Below are 14094 nucleotides of genomic sequence, written 5' to 3' on the forward strand. Positions count from 1 at the left end.
TCAATTATCAAAATAGCAGCAGATAAATTTCCTTGTCGGCTTATCGTTTAATTTAAAAAATAGCCTGCAAAATCAACTCTGTGGTGCAGAGCCTCATTACTGCATTGAGTTTGATCTCCAAAACCCATCATCTCTGAGAGATCAGATTAAGCAGGCACTGGGCTGATATGGGAAACAATACACACATTCATGGAGCAGAATCAGGGAGAAAGTACACATGCATTTATTAAAGTCCATTACAGACTCTATCTCTGCTGCTCACAGAACCTCCCTGGCATCATCCCCACTGTGTAGAGTATCTCATCACCTTGAGACTACTGTTCATACATCCAGGGCTCTATCTGGATGCTGTCAGGGGACAGGAAAGATAAACACACATGTGACTGTTGGTCTTTCGTGGAGTAGACCTGCTGGGGGATTAAACTGTGGTGAAGCTGCAGCCTCTCAGTGAAATCTTAGTGGAATCCAGGGAGAACAAGAGAGGAGAGAGATAGAGACGCGGCGAGTAGTTAAAGATAAAAAACAGAGAGAACTGTGACTGTGCATGAACAGGAGCAAGTAGGGCAAGGAGAACGGGCAAGAGAGGCAAAGAGCGAAACTATAAGGAGGATACAAAGTGGTGTAAGTGGACAGAGGGGAATGGGATAAACAATGGCAGATATCGAGCTGGCCCCTCGGGCGAACAGACTCCACCAGAGGCTGCCCCTCATTTTCTCTCCAGGTCTCCCTCTCTCCGCTGGCCGCTGGCCTGCCGCACTGGCAATTACCTCCTCAACACACCTGGCAGCGACAGTGTCTGTGTCTGTGCACTTGTGTTTCGCCGGTTACCTTACAGCCAGCACTCTGTGCCTGAGGGGGGTAAGCTCTATTCCAACACGGCTTGGCCACTTAGGACTGTATGCACATGATTATAGTGCATGCACACAGACACAGACACTGATACAAACACCCTGCCAAGAAGCATAATAACAACGTGCCAGCCCCCATTCGATTCTCATTATCAGAGCAATTCAGAGATAAACAACAACACCAATTCCCTCCCTTTGTTTCTCTCTCATGGCACTTTCCTTCTCATTTTCCTTTAATTAAAATCATGTGTACACGAATGAAAAATACACTGCACATAAAAAATATAATAGAACAAAAATAGGATGCTTATGGTGCTTGGATCAAAGCTTAAATGACGCTTTGGATGTTAAGAACAACAATAAGTGGCCGACAGGATGCCCACTCTCCTCTGTCTCCCACTGGGACTGAGGGCGACTGAGAGGACCATGTTTGCACATGCACGGCTGCATGTCGCCTGTATGAACTGTGGCTGCCTGTTTGTTCATACAGCCTCTTGTGGCTTGTGTCTTCCTTAGGCTCACGCTAACCAATTATTACACTTTTCCCTGCTTCCACCCTCCATCTCTTTTTGTACACCTCCCGCCAGTTTCCATTCTCCATGTCTTCTTCTTCTCTCTTATTCGCACCATCCTGGTGGGTCATTAACATGTGATTTTGTGTTTTTCTCCAGAGGAGAGCAGAAGGGGGGAAAGACTGGCAGAGGCCCTGCCTCATTAACACCGGTGGTGGCACATTAGCATGTGCACACACACACAGACACCATCCCCTCAATTTGGTTCCATAGTTATTGAATATATTTTTCCTGGAGGTTTAAGTGTGAGGGAAAACATACACATACACACCTGTGTTGTGTCCTTCTTGCACCAAGAGTTGGTGATAGCATCCTGTTTTCCCTACAGAGATGAAAGGCATCAGGTTTAGGATAAGAAACAAGGGATGGGAAGTGATTGAAAGATGAAGGAGAGATAGCAGAGCTGGGGAATTTGCTGAGATGGCTCTGAGCAGCAATTTACACCTTTCTCATCTGATAACCATCAAATAAGATGAGCGGTGGAAGAGACGGAGTGAAGGGAGACAGAGGATTGACAAAAGCCAAAGAGAGTGTGCTAATTAGTGTTGCAGGAGCTTATTTTCACAATGTTTTCCCTTTCTACAGTTTTGATTATCTCCTTAATATCGTAATCAGATTATCAGCCGTCACTCCGTAAAATGTTGTAGCCCAGTATTTAATGATTACAGCACAGTTGGAAGTCGAGTGTTTCATCCACCAGCCGCGGTGCCAGCAGGATAACATAATTCAAGACACACTGTCATTATTTCGACAGTGAAAGGACCTTCGATGGTAACACGCCAGAATAGCTGAAGGACGAATCTAACATTACAGCTGCAACCAGAATGTGCTGGCACTTTATGAAATTATGAATTACAAAACACCAAATTAGTATCTTTTCTGTGTTAGGGAGTTTTAGAGAACCCCCAAAACTAATGATCTACTATAAAAACCATCTGTAGTGTGATTATAAATGAGAAAGCCTTGGGCCCTGTCCCGGGGAAAAGCTTCATGCCACAGTATTTGGGATAAGATCTTATCTAATACACAAAGTCCAAGTGAGTCTACCGATTTACTTTATACATCAGTTTATGCATTTTACTTCCATCTTGCTTTACAGTCTGTACGACACATAGGGAAACATATGTTTTTATGCATTTTCAGCAGCAACTCCTTTATTTTTGATTGTTTCTTTTGAGAATGGCCAATCCAATTTCACCAGAGCCCAAGGTGACATTTCATATTTCTTGTTTTATTTACCAACAGTCCAGTCGCCAGAACAAAATGTAGACATTGCACATTTCTGCAAACTCCACGATACATTATAGAAGAAGGACAAGGAAAAGGTTTAGCACACTTCAACAGCCTCACAATAAATGGCAGGCCTGTCAGCTGCTCTCAGATCAGGGCAATCTTATATCTGGAGACACTTCTGGTCCAAAGTATGCTGGAGCACACAGACTAGAAGCAACAAACATTATGAAAAACGTCTTGACGTCAGTCAGATCCTTCCACATCAGATTAGTCTCTGATGATGTTGCCTCTACTGCAGGTTCTTCAGAATACTTACTAATCTCTGACGTCTCCAGTGATACATTACATACGCATCACATCAACAATTCTAAAGTGACATACCTCAGATTACACAAACAGTATGAGCTGAGTTTTCTCGTCAGGAAGAAAAGGGGAAGCTGTGAGTTTTTAAATTTCCAGCATTGTTTGTGGGAAAAAACAACTGTGTATTTTTTAGGAAGATGTCGGCATATTTTCAGCGGAGATTGTGGCAACAAAAATTAGGTATTTTAAGCCAAATCATGATCTTTTCCTATGGCTCACCAAGTAGGTTTTGTCCCTAAAACTAACTCACATTAACAACAGTGTTGTCACAACATAAAATTGAAATATGAAGAAATTAAAAGCTTCAACACATCGCTACATGTGAAATATAAAAATGTTACATGTCTGTAGTTTGCAGAAACACACAATACCAACATTTATTTTGGTGATAGGGTTTCAGCTCCAAGCCAAAGTCCAAATTATATGATTTTAAGGTCTAGTGTGTAGGAAGGAGTGAGTGGCATCAAGCTGTGTGGTGCAGAACTTAAACTTTCCCTGTGTGCCAAGTGTGTAAACTATGGTGACCGATACAAAAACACCAATGGCTCTGTCTGCAGCCACTGTTTGATTTGTCCATTCTGAGCTGCTGTAGAAACAACATGGACGACTCAGTGGAAGAGGACCGGCTCCATATGTAGATGTAAACAGCTCATTCTAAGGTATTTTCAGGTCATTATGCACTAATGAAAACATTAGGGGTGACCCCGAATAGTCGATGATTCGGTGATTTGATTCGGAGAAGTCTGATTCGACTGTCAGTCTCGCCGTCGAATTGTCACAAAATGTGGTTATGAAACAAGACCGTACCATTCTGACTATATGGGGGTGCTCACTGTTGCTGAACATCTTGATTTGACACAGAATGTATTTGTTTTCTAGTAATTCATGATATATAGCCTATTTTGATACAAACATCAGCCTAATTTCTGTTAATAAAAAAACTGAAAATGACGCATTGATGTAATCAGTAGGCATAATCATTACTACGCATCAATAAATCACCCAGTTGCTCGATCCAAATAAGCTGAGGTGAGTGAGTACGCTGCAGGACCATCAGAGCAGCATCGAGGCCTACGGTGATTTACAGTGGTGGAGCGCATAAACAAACACTTTGTTCTCAAATGAAACTTTTTTGAAGGATTATTTGTTTACCTGAGGTGTCTTGAAACAAATTTCACTGCTAATTGTTTTCTTGATAGACTCTGATTTTTTATTTGTCTACTTTTTGTCCGACATGGCCAAACAATTGAGAGCAGTGACGCGCGGTCCGTGTGGATGAACTTGTATGAACCTGAGTTGATTAATGAAGTAACTTGAAGTCAGAAAGAAGGAAAACTGTTTCTAAACCTTTTGATGATGTTTTTGGATGTTTATTTGTGAATGAAATGGCAAGTTCTGACGAGTAAGAAATGACTCCTGTTAAAGATATGGATGAGGCTGCAGCACGTCTGCGCTCATCTAGAGCATCATACCTTGATGAAGTGAAAGGAATAAAGATAAAGATAAAATGTTACTTTAATTATTATTACCTTATTATGCCAACTGAAGAATTAAATTTGTTTATTTGGGTGTTTTAGCTCTTTTCTCTGGAGTGGAAATTGACGCAAATGAGCTCATTAATCAATGAGGGGGAAAACAACATGATTCGACGGTTAGTAGGCTAAAGGAAAAATCTGTCAAATCAGATTTGACTATGAAAATTCTTAGTCGGGGACACCCCTAGAAAACATAGTTATAAATATTATATACCCTTTCTGCCAATAGATGCCCCTAAATCCTTCACACTGGACCTTTAACTTCCCTCAATCATTGCATTGATTACTCAGCTAATTATTTAAGTGTTTAATGTCCTCAGTATGACTTATCTGACACTTAAATCTGGTGGTCTATAACTCAAGCCTCTACTAATCATTATACCTGCACCATACTGTTAATCCATGTTTTTGGATGCTTAGAAACGGTTGTTAGATGAGGAGATAAAAGATCTCATGTATTGCTGCTGATTGATGCTGAGGGACCCTCATTAAGGTAATGGGCTGTTGTGTTTCATGTGCTCACAGCTCTGTGTATTAGTTCCAGTTCTTGCCCTGCTGTCACATGTCATACTCTTCTTTTTCTACACCAACAACTGCACAGACGTCTCTGTGCACTCCAATGAAGCAGACCCACTGTGAAGCTAATCTTGAGCAGGTGTAAATATGGGTGATATTTCTGGCAGGTAAGTCTAAATGTTATTTTAGAGCATCACTGTTGATTTTTCTCTCCCAAAGCATATTTTCGCTCTCAGGAATGCTTTTCTTACCAATGCTATTTCGGATCCATCATATTTAAACATTCATCATACACCTGAAAGGCTGTTTGAGAATGTGAGTAGCCTCTGTGTTATATAGGGACTGACTTGTGTGTGGCTGGCTCCAGGGGCTGCTGGTGGCATAATGTTTGCATCTGGGAAAACATCTGCAAAAGTGTGTGGTAATGAGCTGGACAAACACGCAGACCAGCAAACACAAATAATGAAACTCGTAGGAGGAGCAGGCGGCGCACAATAAACAGAATGGATGCAGAATCACGCTCCCATACACCTCGCTCTAACAACCTCTGTTGTGAAGAAGCGTGCATTGTGTAAACAGGTGCTAGCTGATGCCTGCTTGCCCGTCTGTGCTGGAATGAGACAGCAGGACAGAGACAGATGGAGAGACAAGTGATCAGAAACACAGACAGTGTTACAGGAAGGTTGATAGGAAGGGACAGAGATAGAAATAGAAAGACCGTATATAATTTTTGTCTGCAGAGGAGATAGCAGAGAAAAGCTCTTAAATGTTCAAAGGAGACAGTAAAGAAGAGTGTCGTCTTTGTTCCTCTTAAAAATGTAAGAACGCATGAATTTGATGAAAATGAAGACTTTCAAAAATGTATTTCCTTCTCTACAAGTTTCACACATAACTTTCGTTTTTCATGTCCCATCTCTCCTCCAACATCTCATTTCCTCATCTATTTTCCTATTTCCATTCTTCTTCGCTCTTGAACCTTTTTTGTGCCTCCAACAGAGCAGTTTTAAATGCCTGTATATCCAGTATAGCAGAGTCTAATAGAAAGAAGCAGGAAGAAGAAAGCAACAGGCTGCCTAAAATAGAAGAAGCAATCATTTGAGTGTAATCTGGGCTGGAAAATGCAGGGTTTTGGGTTTTCTTTTGTTGCCACAAGAGTAACTGTTAGCAAAAAAAAAGTCTCACAGTTTTGGTGATAGTAAGTCAGTAAGTCGTCATTTAGTTTTAAACAAACATCCTAATTAACTATCAAAGTAACTCACTGACAATGGGATACTAAAAGTCCAGTTATGCAACCTTCTGTTGCGAGGGCTTTTCCTTCCCATAATGAACTGATTTCCCTTCCAGAAATAAACACGGATTTCTTTCTCAGATAAGAACCAATGTTCTACATACAAAGACTTTTGCAGAATTAAGGAAGTATTTCCTTTGCAGATAAGAAAAAATGTGGTGAACAAGAACAGGGAGAAGAAGAGGAAAAAGAAGAAGAAGAGGAAGACTACAGAGACAGTGCAAGGCGTCATACTCTGAAATCTATGCCATGAGAGGGGAAAACAATCGGCACTGTAACGTGCAACCATGGGCTGAAATGCTTACAAAGTGCATAGCTAGCTAAAAACACCAGCTAACAGCATGTCAAAGGATTATTTTAGCACCCGAGGGTTAAAAGGTTATATTGACAAATACAATACTGTTGGAAAATGATCCCACTGAGATATGTGAAATACTTTGACATTTAAAACTATTTGATCAAACCACCAGGTAAGATCATCAAAACCAAGCCTTGTATAGCTTAGTTAGCTTCAACCTCTACAGTTTGTCGGGCCAAATTAGCAACTGTAACTTGTTTATAATAATAATCAAAGCACTTATCTTTATAGCGTTACATCCCCAACTTAATATCTACTTTTGTCTTCTTAATGGCTCCATATTTCGGCTAACAAAAACTCAGTTAAGGTCAGGTAAGGTAAGGTATGGTAAAACTTTAATGTCCCCGGGGAGCAATTTGGGATACAGACAGTCATAAGTAAAACAAAACAGACAGTACAATACATAGCACACAGAATCCAGAATTAGCGGTCCTTGCTGGTTAAGAAAAGTGATAGCAGACGCGACAAAGGATGATCTGTAACGCTTAGTGCTACATTTAGGGAGGGAAAACCTCCGCCCTGATGAAGCACCTGAAACTTAACAGGGAGGGGATGTTTAGAGTCTGAGTCCTTTACACTGTCGGTAGCGTATCCTACCACACAGCAGCTTTTCTGCATTTTTCTGTTGTCTGCTAACAGACGTAAGTGACAAGAAAGCACCTTCGCGCAACACAAAGTCAACTGAGAGCGATGAACTGTTCTCCCTTCAGTACGGGTAGGGCTTAACTGCACTCTGTCTCTGTAACACTAACCAGTGTGTGAAAGTGGGCCGAATATCAGGAGCTGGAGTTGGTGTTTTAGTCTAACAAAAGTCTAAAGTTGGAGAACTGAAGACAGGGATACTTCAGAGGGAAACCTCCTGGTTAGATACACTGATTCTTCTCCCAATGGTTTTAGAGCTGGAGGCAAAGGTTGGACACTCTGACCCCTCTATGGTTCATGTACCATTTGGTGTCTATATGGAGACCATTTATCGACATTTGAAGGGTCCAGTGGTACTGCTGTGTAGGCTGCAGTCAGCATGCCCTGCAGCCAAACGAAGAGGCTGTATTTCAGTAAGACATACCCATAAGCTCCTTGCTGACGGAGTATAAGGTTGCCTCTGCTACTGTGAGGCTTTACTGGTTCACATAGCAGAGGAGTCCGTGCCTGCTTGCTTGCTCCTCAATGGTGGAAATAATCAGCCAGTCATCAAAATATGAGAGGAATGCCTGGCCAGTAGCGTTGACAGGGCAACTACCAAACACCTCATAAATATTAGAGGAGCTTAGGAGATCCTGAACAGAAGGATCTAACACTGATACTCCTGGTCACAAATGCATAGTGTATGTATCAATATACACCAGCCATTTAAGGTGATGGAAACCAATTCCTCTGAGAAAAATGCAAGCACCATATTTTCAAGTAGCATCAGGATGTGCAAGACTGCTTTAGTACTGTTAAGATGACGATGAGTTGACAAATATCTGGAACTACAGTGATGAGCTCATCCTTGATTGTTTGTGGGAGAGAAGGATGGAAAACAACAACCTCTCACAACCTCCGATTAATGAGATTTGAGGAAACAGTTCTTGGGTTATGAACCTACCAGTGACAGCAATACACAAGCAAGCAATGCAGTAGAACAAAGTGTGGTATAGTGGGACCTTTCATTAAAGGAATACCTCACCCCCTAATTACCATTTGTATATCAATAACTAACCTTGTGTTACACTGAATTCCTACAGAAAAGTTTGTTTTTTGCACATACTTTCACGATGAACGAAGAATCCAAAAACTGCGACAATTCTTGATGAATTGAAGTCATAGGTGACCACATTTAACAACAGCAAAACCATATCAAAACATTTGTTTACAAACTCATCAAACGTATCTATGCTCTCTTCAAAGCCAGATTCCATTGGCAAAAACAGCAATTTTACCTCACTGAACATAGGAGCTGTTGGTCTACCGCTGCCTCTATCAGTTACTTTGTTTGTGTTATTGTGTGACTCTGGTGTTTTAAAGGGTTACTTTGAAGTCACCAAAGTCACACAATAACACAAACAATCAAACTGATAGCTGCAGTGCTGTATTCAGCACGGTAAAATTACTGTTTTTGTCAATGGAGTCTGACTTTGAGGAGAGTTTAGATAAGACATATTCAAATCAGCTTCCTCGTTTGGGAAGTACTGAGCATATTACTGGATAAATGAGACTTGGATTATCCTGCACAGGCTGTGTGAGAGTCTGTAAGCAGATGTTTTAATATAGTCTTGCTGCTGTTAAACATGGAGCCCTGTGACTTTAATTCTCCAAAGAATTTTGGATGCTTTGTTTACTGGAGGCAAGTTTTATTCACCAATTCAATGTAATGTGGGATGAGTAATTGAAATGCAAATGGTCATTTGTGGAGTGAAGTATTTCTTTAATAAAAATGTAAAGGGAGAGTTAGTAGCTGTAGATCTTACAGATCTTGAGACTGAACTTCAATCCTGAAAAAATGGCCACAAATTCTTTTCATTTGCACAAACACATGCACCACAGCCGCAATATCCACTGCACCCTATAGAGTGGAGACATGATCAGGAGGAGGTGACATGCTGTAGATACTGTCTGCATTATGTCTCATTAATGCAAGACTATGCAGCAGGCTCGACACATACTGAGAGGATATCAGAACAAAGGACAGAAGGAACACGGTGTCAGGTATGTACTTCATGTGTATAATGGTGATGACAGATTTTGTTGTCTTTATTCACTGTTGTAAAATCCTAGTTGCATCTTTCTCTAAGCCAAAAAAGGCGTATACACACACACACACACACACACACACACGTGAAATTTATATGCTTTCATGGCTGCTTTTCTTAACTTACTCCGTTTCTCTCTTTCCTTTTCTCCAATTTGTTCCTCACTGACTGATTTATGTTTTGTTTTTCTGTTTTGTTTTCTCTGTCCGTGACTCTCCAACACTGCTAATGCTGAGCACTTGGCAGGGTGAGTAATTAACAGGTGTGGCAATGGGCAGAACAATTGCAACCTGAAAACACTGTCAGGAATTGGCCCATTAAAACATCACACATTCATTTCAAGCTAATCCTCTCAATTCCTGTCCTCAGAACAAAAAGACCTGCTGGTTTTCATTCCAGAAACTGTTTTACAGTCACAGGGACGCCAGGGGAATGCAAATTAAATATATCCATAACATTATAGTTGGTGTGCTATTCAATTACAGGTATCCTATGTTTTATGTTTTTTTTGTGTGTTATGCAATGGCTGAAAGGACTTCTGCTATTTAAAAGGGGTTCCTTTACTGACATTGTAAGGGAACATGAGGGTAACAATCAGATTTTAATGATCACATATCCTGAAGAAAAATGTAAAATATGGATGGATAGATCCATCTCACAAATAAGAGAGCATGAGTCTCCTCAGTATCACAGTGAACACACTGACTCCACTGAACACGCACGCACAAAAGCAATTACTTCTCCGACTGACGACCACGCTGATTTCCCTGCTGATCTCAACTTATGCACCTGGTCTGTTCCAATTTATCTTAGCCCACCTACTTCCCTTTTGTTTTCCTGGTGCGTTATTAGCGACTTGTTCAGTGTGTAAGGCTCAGTACGTCTGGTATTACATTTGATTTTGTCTTTTATCTCCACTCCATTTTGTTTGTCCTCCTTATTTGTTTATGTCAGTTTATGTAAAGCCCTTCAGGGTTTTATCATATTTACAGAACTTGGGAAAAAGTTTCTCTTTCTCTTTCCTTTATAGAGGACCTTCATTTAAAAAAGAAAAAGAAAAGAGGATGCTCTGTGTGATGACTCAACACTGTAGGTCCATATCTGCCACAATAACAGTGTTCAACAGTCCAGTGGCTATTACCTTTAATTGTGTCTTTGTTTTGTTTGAAAGCCTGCAATCAAGACATGCGTCAGAAATGCCCAAAATAAGAACAACAGCAAAACATAGTGCATATACACCGACAGTACGCAATCTTGGAAATGAGCTTAGAAAAATGAGGATGAATGACTATGCTTTGGTTTAATGATTAAAAATGGTATTCTCACCCATGTTATTAGCAGGACAAGGTTAGGTCAAGTTTTGTTGAACCCTGTCATTGATTTTTGTCACCACAGATGAGCTCCTGTTAACTACCATTTTCACGTTTGTCCTCTACATTTGCAGGCTTTCCTGTGATCCCGTCATCAAACTGAGCTCTAAAACGCAGGTTACAGAACTGTGTCGACTGCTTGGCTTGAAGAAAGGCTCTCTATTATCCTGCATGTTTTCTGAGTGCTAAACTGTGGTTCTGTCTTGACTGGGTCCAGGTGCAGGCCAGCGGAGGTCAGAGCACAGAGTATTGATGAGATGGCACAAAGCAGAGGAAACGCTGATGTAGCTTCTTGGAGGGAAATAGATAACATTGACAGGGGGAGTGTAACTCCCCTCGGTCGATTATTAAAATGGAGAAAAGCTGTATGTGTGTGCAGTTCCTGCTGACAGCAGAGAGACTATCTATCTATCTATCTATCTATCTATCTATCTATCTATCTAGCTAGTTATTTTAAGTAAATTCCATGTTCGAGCACTTGCGTTAAATTATTATAGACTACTACCAATTGTGTGCAGTGATATTTACAAATGTATGCTTGGTGCAGCCCCTCGAGTTGGGCCATTTTCTTACTCATGGCCAGACCCTAAATCTTTCTAGATTTGGGTCTGGATTTCCAGGCTAATAGACTACTTGATTACTAAAAGAAAAAAAATATCAGATACGAAGCAAACATTCATCCATCCATCCATCCATCCATCCATCCATCCATCCATCCATCCATCAAGGATAGTTATTTTAAGTAAATTCCATGTTCGAGTACTTGCATTAAATTATTATAGACTACTTGATTACTAAAAGAAAAAAAAACATCAGGTACGGAATGAACATCCATCCATCCATCCATCTATCACCTCCACGGGTTACCTTACTCTTCACTGAAACTTAACTGCCACACACACATACACACAATTGAATACTGTCCTGCGTCAGCGTGGGGAATAAATAGACTATCACTATGCCAGAACTGAAGCATGCTGTAACTGTGTGTGTGTATGAGTATGTGTGTGTGTGTGTGTGTCTGTGTGCGCTGGTAGGCTCCTGCTGCAGCAGGAACAGATGGTCCTGCCAGGGCTCTGCCGAGCCTCCACAGTCCACAGTTTGTGGGAAGACATGTGAATGTGCATACAGAGTGTGTGTGTGTCCCTGCTGATCTCCTACTGTTTTTTTTAATCATTAACCTACCGCACTACTGTAACGTTACCTGCTTTGCATACTACCGTACACACACACACACACACACACTGACACTGATTGTTGCTGCGTAAGTGATACCTAGTGGTCTTTGGCCTACTTGTCTGTTCCATTGACACTTAGCAGCTTAATCCTGCTCGAAAGGCTCTTCACTGCTAAGCTCATGTTTGCCAACACACAAAGCTGTCACACCCCTACCCCTTTGTGTGTGTGTTTGTCCGAGCAGGTTTGCGAATATGTAAGTGGTGATAAACACTAATCACATCCAAGCCAGCTGTCAAATTTAAGTAAAAAGAGAAGGAGTGTGGGTTTTTGCTGACTAATCATAAAAAAAGAAATAAAAGAGTGTTAGCAGCACACAGCGAATGATCAACTTATTGAATTATCAAGGCCACACAGGTACAAAAAAGTGAGGGTGGCAGGGAGGGACAAAAAGAGAAGAAAGGTGAGATGTAGAAAGAAAGAAAACTAGAATATGAGGAAAATTTAAAGATGGATTGTGTGAAGTTTTTCCCTTAAACCTCTTTTTTTTGTCCAATATTGATATACTGTGAATCTTTTTAAGCAGAAGTAAGGTCAAAATCGATAAAAATGGGTCACATAAAGGTCAAAACAGGTCACGGAGGGAATTACGAGGGGTTGTTGTCCACCTAATTTTGGTGAGACCCTCCCAACTCTGAAACGTATACTGTATGTTACGAGCTGTGAGTGCATGAGGACAGCTAGGGTTGTCCAGATGTGGACTAATTCCCTAATGGGCTTCGACTCCACAACACGCACTGGCAGGCAAGCTGGCCAACAAACAATCACACACACACACGCACACACACACACATACCGTAGTAGCACTTGATACCCCAGCAGTGTGTCCATTCTCTTTTTATCTCTCTCTCTGTCCATTTTCATTAATAAAAAGCAATAGTGTGGCGTGTGGTGACAGATGAGCAGATTAGCGTGATGTATTACAACAGCCAAATCCCGCTGAAGGATCGAGTATTTTTAAGAAATTAATTTCACAGGATGGACTCAAAATGAGTTAGATTTTGGGCATTAATAAACACAGACCAACTTCAGTGACTTGGGAGAGTGCGTGCTGTCATTCTGTCTCTTCCTGTTTGTCAGTGTTTTTCTAATTTTCACTCTCTTTAGCTGTTGCCTCGCCTGTCTGCCTCTCTGTTCCCTGATCAAACAGCAGAGAAAATCTCTTGAATGCAGATTGCTTTTCCTCCTTCAGCCAAAATGACTGAATTCATGGACTTTGCCAAGTATTGATTTCAAGCAGAATTCAGCGGAAAAAAAGTTATTTTTCTGCACTCATGTATTATTTCAGTAACAGCTCACTAGTGATGGAATAACATTTGCATGAGTTCCCAAGTAAACACACATACAGCGTTGTTGATGGTGCACTTTGACTCACAGATATACAAAGTAAACATGTTTGTGTACTCATTTAGTCTGATAGTAGCATTCATAAAATGTGTGCTACATTATGCAGCTTCATTTTCTCTCCCAACCCCCTCCTACTTCTTCATCTGGGCAGCTTTGGCAGGAGCTGATCAGTGACTCCATTCATTCCAGGTCAATTTGGGCAGTGTGCTCGATATGGCCGTTTCATTACACACTTCCTTCCTGTCTGTCTCTGCAACTCGGGGGAGAAGACGGAGCAACGGAGAGAGAGAAAGGAAGGAATGGGAGGAGAGAGACAGAGAGAGAGGAAGGGCTGGATTGAAGGGGGTGTACGGCGGGAGAGAGGGCGAAAATAAGGGAGGTTAGAGACAAGAGAATGAGAGAGGAAAATGGTCAAAGCGAACATAACAAGGGAGATAGAAAAGGTTCACAGGATGTGGTGAAGAGAAGGTGGATAAGTGCAAGGTGAGAGATTAGGAAGATGGAAATCGGGATGACATAAAGGAGTGAGAGACAGTGAAAAGGGTTGAATGACAGGATGTGGCTGATTTAGATAAGAATAATTGAGCCATAAGGTAGGACGTGCAGGGCTTAAGAAAGGGAGCGAGGGGGAAAAAAAGGACAAGCAGTGAAGAATAGAAACTGCAAGTACAGAATAGAAAGAAAGAAGAAAGAAAG

At 41.2% G+C, this 14094-nt stretch overlaps 1 protein-coding gene across 5 annotated transcripts in view; it reads right to left on the reverse strand.

The window, feature by feature from the left end:
• The window catches only part of LOC125905652 (spermatid perinuclear RNA binding protein), a 108425-nt gene that overhangs the window by 53215 nt on the left and 41116 nt on the right, over window positions 1–14094 (reverse strand). Inside the window, exon 3 of one of the 5 annotated variants that reach the window (XM_049603777.1) lies at window positions 1692–1742. The exons of the other annotated variants lie outside the window; for them this stretch is intronic. The gene's annotated coding sequence lies outside the window, so the exon portion shown is untranslated. The remainder of the gene's footprint in view (window positions 1–1691; window positions 1743–14094) is intronic. 5 annotated transcript variants of the gene reach the window in all.

Source organism: Epinephelus fuscoguttatus, linkage group LG18 (assembly GCF_011397635.1).
Source record: "Epinephelus fuscoguttatus linkage group LG18, E.fuscoguttatus.final_Chr_v1".
Lineage (NCBI taxonomy): Eukaryota > Metazoa > Chordata > Actinopteri > Perciformes > Serranidae > Epinephelus > Epinephelus fuscoguttatus.